Here is a 6,338-nt window from a genome sequence, read left to right on the forward strand (position 1 = left end):
TTTCCATCCAGAAGGAAAAAGTGCCGATACACATGCCCGTAAAATTGCAACTGCATCGGTTGCAGTAAAGTCTTGTGCTCCTGGCCATGTCGAAACGAATAGCTACAACATACAGCTAAGATGCAAGCCCAAGCCCAACATATCAGTACGATCTTCAAGTATTTATTGTATACAATATGTTAATTTACAGATAAAGTTTAGTATCTGATTTCATGGAGTTTTGAATTTTTACATCTCAGATCATTACCAAGACGTTCTAGTATTTTAAAAGAAGCTTATGTGATGTTTGGATCCATTTGCCATAAAGTTTAGCCCAAGTAGGTTGTTTGAATCTAGAGGCTAAAATGTGCTATAAAAGGTGAAAAGAGGAGAGATAAAGAGAGTGTTGTACTTTTAGACCAGTTTAAGGCCTCTAATAAAGGGAATGGAAAGAGCAAAATGTTTGAACTACTCCGTATCCTACTTCGTAAATACACAGAACTTAGGAGGCTTATGTCCTGAGCATGCACGTTGATTCATATCTAGCAGTTCTAGGTAAGCAGTTCGGTAGCACTTCTCTGCAGCAGCAGCTGCTGCTGCTGCTGTGGCAACTGAACTCGTACAAAACAGCAGCAGCTGCTGTAGTGAACCTCTTGTAGAAAGAGCTGCTAGATATGACCATGAACATATCTGGATTGTAACATCATACACAATCTAAGATTGGCAACGAAGTTAAGGAAAAAGGACCACCGTATTTCATAAAACCGAAATGCAATTGTGCATTTTCACTGGTTCTTGATGACACTTGATTTACTTCATATTTCCTCGTGCTGCCAGCATAAAGCCTGTGAGATCAGCGCTTACTCTTTTTCTACCTCCATCTTTTTCTTCTCCCGCTACATATCTTTTATACTTCTTCCTCGATCTCCATATCCATATATGGCCCGTTAAAACATATAGGGACTCTATGGGATGTAGTATACCGGTATGGTAGATGGGCTAGAGCCTGGATCCGGCACCGTGTGAGACAATTTGGTGCACTGCAATTACATGTGTGACACAATATGTGCGTAGAGTTTAAGCTATCCTGGATCCGGCACCGTGTGAGATAATCCTGGATTAGAATTCCAGTATGTCGCACTTTAATTGGCATGTGCTAGAATCAAGCAAATAAATTAAAGGTTCAAAACATTCTCTAGGTAGGACAACCATTTCACTTCTCAAAAAATGTTTAAACATAGTTTCCATCCAATTGATTTGAATTCATGTAAAGGGCTCAAATAAATTCCACTCATCGAGTAATTTTCAGGTACAGTGACAAATCTTGATTTAATGAAGAACTTACCTTGTTAACATCATAATCACTATGATACCACTCTGTACTTGTCATTCTATTGACATCCCCATTAATCATATTATGGCTTTCAAATATTTGTAATTCATGGTATTTATATAGTTTTTAAAAAATGGTACAGTAGAACTTTTGATGATAAAATGTAGTAGTACCACAGTGACGTGTGAAGTCATCGGTCCCTTTTCTTAACAACCTTATCTATTCATTTCTCTCCACTAAACTACTCAAAGCAATCTAATCGGCACCTTTAACTTCAGGACATGAATTATGTATGCTTATGTAGGATACCATATGAACACTAATAAAATAACTCAGACGTTAATTTCATAATCACATTGTCTATGCCGTATATATATGTAATTCTAGCAGAGTACCAATTGAGTTAAACCATTTTGAGTTTGACCAAGTTTCCCAAAAAAATTTGCAAAATTTTTCAGATTTCCCTTCACATTGAATCTTGCGGCACATGCATGGGGCTTAAATATAGATAAAAAATAACTAATTAGTCCATAATTGAACAATATTTGTCAAATACAAACGAAAGTGCTACAGTGCCCGTTTTGCCAAAATTTTTGGAATTAAACAAGGCCCAAATAAGTGTCATTATATTCATCAAGGAATATGTTTATAGCTATACCTATTTTGTGTCATAAATATTAATACTATCTTCTATATATAAACTTGGTCAAACTTAATTTGTCCAAGGAAACAACTAGAATTGCATTCTTTTCAGGACAGAGGTAGTACCATATATATACCAAGTTAAGTTGCATCAATTCATGTGAGCCACAAAATGGTATGGCCAAAATAAAATAATTGTATGTTCGTATATCATACCTCTCCACTTTAAATAAAATTACCTCATCAATGACTTATTAAATTAGACATACATATATATATGCTGCTGCGATGAGGTAAACAGATAGAACCACATGCTGAACTCACACTATATGCGTGCTCAGTCCTGCCATGCAAAGGTTGTTATTACATTCTAATTTTATTAATTGTTGTAATGTATTATTAAGTCTATGTACTTTCCGTGAACACAACTACAAGTTGTTTACTACATCAACAAGTTCAACAACAGATAACAGTTTTACAGGTAATTTCTGTGAAAGTATAAATCCAAACAAAAAAATTATATGCAAGTATTTTTCAGGATCATTCACAACATCAGTCTTATGTCAACAATTATCTAAGTCCATAAATATTGATCAGCAATGTTGAAAGACTTGATTGCAAGAATCCTAAAATGACATATATACAATTGAACAAAGCATCATTGAGCCATTACCAGTAAATGAGATGTGTTTAATCTAAAATGATGTCTCTTGTTTTAATTTCTTGATCACTTGATGTATGCTTGCAAGGTAGTTATAGATTGACTAAGGGCGCATTCACATGCCACACTAGTGTAGGAACAAACCTGTTGGCTCTGGTTTAGTTTGCATCCTTTATCATATGACAGACAAGTTAATAATGCAATAATGCCTTGGTTGGAGAGAGATTACACCTCTACATGACCACCTTGCCATAGCTTCATTACATATACATTTTTTACATAAATAGAAGCTTTGAGGTGCAGGTGCATATAGCCATAGATATATTAGATATAAGATTAGATTGAGCAAACATACCATGATGGAACAGAAGTGGGAATGAGATATTTCAAGTGGTTTACATGCTTATGAGAAGAAAGTATATATCATCATGATTATTCCTATGCTGAATCAAGGCTTTATATATATATACTCAGAAACTTTATATATACTGCCATGTTGGAACTGGAAAACTAACAGAAATAGTATTTTTCCAGTAGGTTAGCAGTTTAAAGCAATAATCAGACTTTATTATATTGTAAAGGAAGCATGCAATATTGCAACCTACTAGGTAGCAGTTGAAAGTTCAACGGTTGTCCAGTAAAAAGAATAGCAGCAACTAGCTTGGCCCTTCTTTTTTATAGAAAACACATGGGCACTCACTTGCACCGATGCCATGCCTTTTCAACCAAGAACATACGCAAATTAAACTTGTCATTTTGTGTGTGAAAAAACAACATTCATGCTGGTGAGAAGTTCGTGTAGGTTCAAATTTAGAAACCCCAATGCAAAGCTTGCCTACATATACCAAAAAAATGTTTATTTCTTAACTAACCAACACCTACAACTTTCACCAGCGTCCCTGCTTTGTTATCCTGGACGAAGTTTAATGCTTGTGCATTATATTGAACCTTCAATGCTATTATTTACAGCAAAAAAAATGAAGCTTCAATTAGAAACGGTGAGGCTAGGATATTCTGTTAAATTTTATATATATCCCAACTAATCATAGTAGCAAGTATATAACAGAAATCATAAAACCTCAAATAGCTCAGCTAAAATCTCGGAACTTTTGTTTTACTACTATTATTATTATTCAATATATATAATCTCTTTTAATGAACATGAAACACCAACATATATACATATCAACTTAATTTGCACAAAAAAGAAAAGAAATTCAGGAATGCATATAGTCAGTCTGTTAATTATTTATTAGACCGACAGCAGAAAGTCAAATCAAAATGGCGTGTGCGGCCAGGAATGAATTGTGATTGTGACGAGTACGAGCACCATGATTGGATCGGAACAGAGGCTATCTATCTCAACAGTATCTGCATATCCGGAGCCATTAAGGGACAGACGATGCATTGCACCATTACTCCTACTTTCATTACCAACCAGCGACATGACTATTCAAGAACAGAAAGGAGGCTGGACGGCAGTAGAAGAAGATAACTGACCGATCGATCGAGATACTGATGATAGGTGCGGATGAAACGGCGGCAGCGACGACGACAGATCTGCCGACCGTACGTGTGCCTTTCCTTGGCATCACAATTCCATGCATTTTCCTTGTCTTCCTCGCCTCCTCCTCCGTTCTGTGTTCTCTGCCTTGTTGAGCTCATCTTATCACTGACACACACGGAGTTGCTTGCGGATCGGCTCTCAAGCTTAACAGTAACCCTGAAAGGGAGAGAAGAAGCCAAGAAAGAAACAGTAGTACAGGAGAGCAAGAACCACCGAGTGGTAAATACTAGATCTGGTCAAAGACGCCATGGAAGGAACTACGGATCCATGCGGCCGGTAGATTCCTGACGATGCCGCTGCCATATTCCAGGTTCCAAAGATTCATCAATCAATGGCACAGTAAACAAATCCGTCCCGGGAAGGGAGTAAAAAAAAATGTGGTGGTACTTCCCCTAATGGTATAGTAGCCGTATAGGGCTCCTCGGAAAAGATGAACGGAGGGGCGGCGTACGAGGCCGAGGAAGAAACAACGAGGGAAAAAAAAAGTACAGCAGCAGAAGCAGCAAGAAGAAAAACTACCCAGGTTCCATCAATCATCAATTCAAACAGTGCCATGAATGTAGGCGTAGAACGACCGCCGATAAATCGAAGAAATCCAAAAGATGAGATCGAAATTATTCCCTTTTGAAACAAGATGAGACGACCTAAATTAAAGAACCTGGGCAAAGGCAGTACGTCAAGGTCATGGGTGGGAGGCGCAGCACGGGAGGGCTAAAGGGCTAGCCACAGCCCACAGGGGGGCGGCGCCGGCCGGCCGGCGGTGAGCGAGAGCCGCTTCCTGCCGTGTGGCGTGTGAGAGAGGGGGCCGCCAGCGGATGACAGAAAGAGCAGTGAGCACGCGGCCGCGACGGCACATCCTTGACCGGTGCCGTCACGCCCGGCCGTGTGCTCACTCTCTTCTGTCACCGCGCGCGCGCGCCCCCGCCCCCGCCGGACCGGCGCGGCAGCCATGCCCGCCCCGCCCCGCCCCGCCTGGCGAACGCGGTGAGCTCGCAAAGACGCGAAAACCTGGGGTGTTTTTGGCCGCTAATCTGGGCGAGTGACTGGCGGTGGGTCGAGGAGGAGCGCGTACCGGCGGCTCCGCTTTATAGCGGGGAGGTGGGCCCGCGCGCGCACCAGCCCCAGGCGTGGCAGGGGGGCAGGCTGGACTGATCCGATCGGAGGCGGCTTTAGGGTTCGCGCGCGCGCTGCCATCCATCCGTCCATCGGGGCCTGGCCGCCTGGTGCGGGTGGCCGGTGGTGTGCATGGTGGATGCTGCATGGCGGCGGCTGCCGGCCGTCACCGTGAACCCTGCCCATGAGAGAGAGGTGGGAGCTGGCTTTTCGCAACGGTGAGTGGTGGAGTGCCTGGACTGAGGAGCTAGCTAGCAAGCACCTCGCTCGATCGTCAGGCCTCGCTGGGTAGGCTGGCGGCGGCCGGCCGGGCGGCCGGTTTTACATACCCTTCCGCCTTCCTGAGAGGTGGGGTTGCTCCTGCTCCAGGAGATAAGGGTATTAAAATGGAGGGCCAGTAGGGGCTTGACACGGAGCACATGTCCTTGCCTCCTGTGACTGTGACCTCGCTAGCTTTTCCAATTTCCACTGCGAGCTCATCAGAAAGGGGAAAAAACACACGAGGGCCTTGTTTAGTTCACCCTGAAAACCAAAGATTTTCAACATTCTCCATCACATCGAAATTTGTGGCACATGCATGAAACATTAAATATAGATAAAAATAAAAACTAATTACACAGTTTAGCTGTAAATCACGAGACGAATCTTTTGATCCTAGTTAGTCTATGATTGGATAATATTTGTCACAAACAAACGAAAGTGCTACAGTACCAAAAACTTTTCACTTTTCGGAACTAAACAAGGCCGAGATCACGGTCACGCCCACATTACAGTGGAGCCGTGGTACGTGGCCGCTTCTAGTCCGGACAAGTTAAAAGGCCATCCCAGGCTCCCAGCGTACTGATTCACGTTGAAACTGATTGGTAAAACTTTTCGAGCCATGAAATTGACGGGCAAAAAGGCAGGAGTCTCCAGCTTTCTTGGCAAGTGAAGTGCAAGCGCATGATGAACTACGGAGAAGGAGTGCCGCAAAGAATCAAAGGGCGCGCTGTGGAAATCTGCACACGCGACGCTATGATATGATATGACAGTACGACGGGGTG

General features: G+C 42.2%; 1 long non-coding RNA gene across 1 annotated transcript; it reads right to left on the minus strand.

Annotated features, from left to right (window-relative positions):
* On the minus strand, positions 532-5,628 carry LOC110436285. The gene is made up of 2 exons (XR_002454116.1): positions 4,116-5,628; positions 532-3,571 (listed from the first exon to the last, which is right to left on the minus strand). It is a non-coding gene; the product is annotated as an uncharacterized LOC110436285 (long non-coding RNA).

This window comes from Sorghum bicolor, chromosome 6 (assembly GCF_000003195.3).
Source record: "Sorghum bicolor cultivar BTx623 chromosome 6, Sorghum_bicolor_NCBIv3, whole genome shotgun sequence".
NCBI lineage: Eukaryota > Viridiplantae > Streptophyta > Magnoliopsida > Poales > Poaceae > Sorghum > Sorghum bicolor.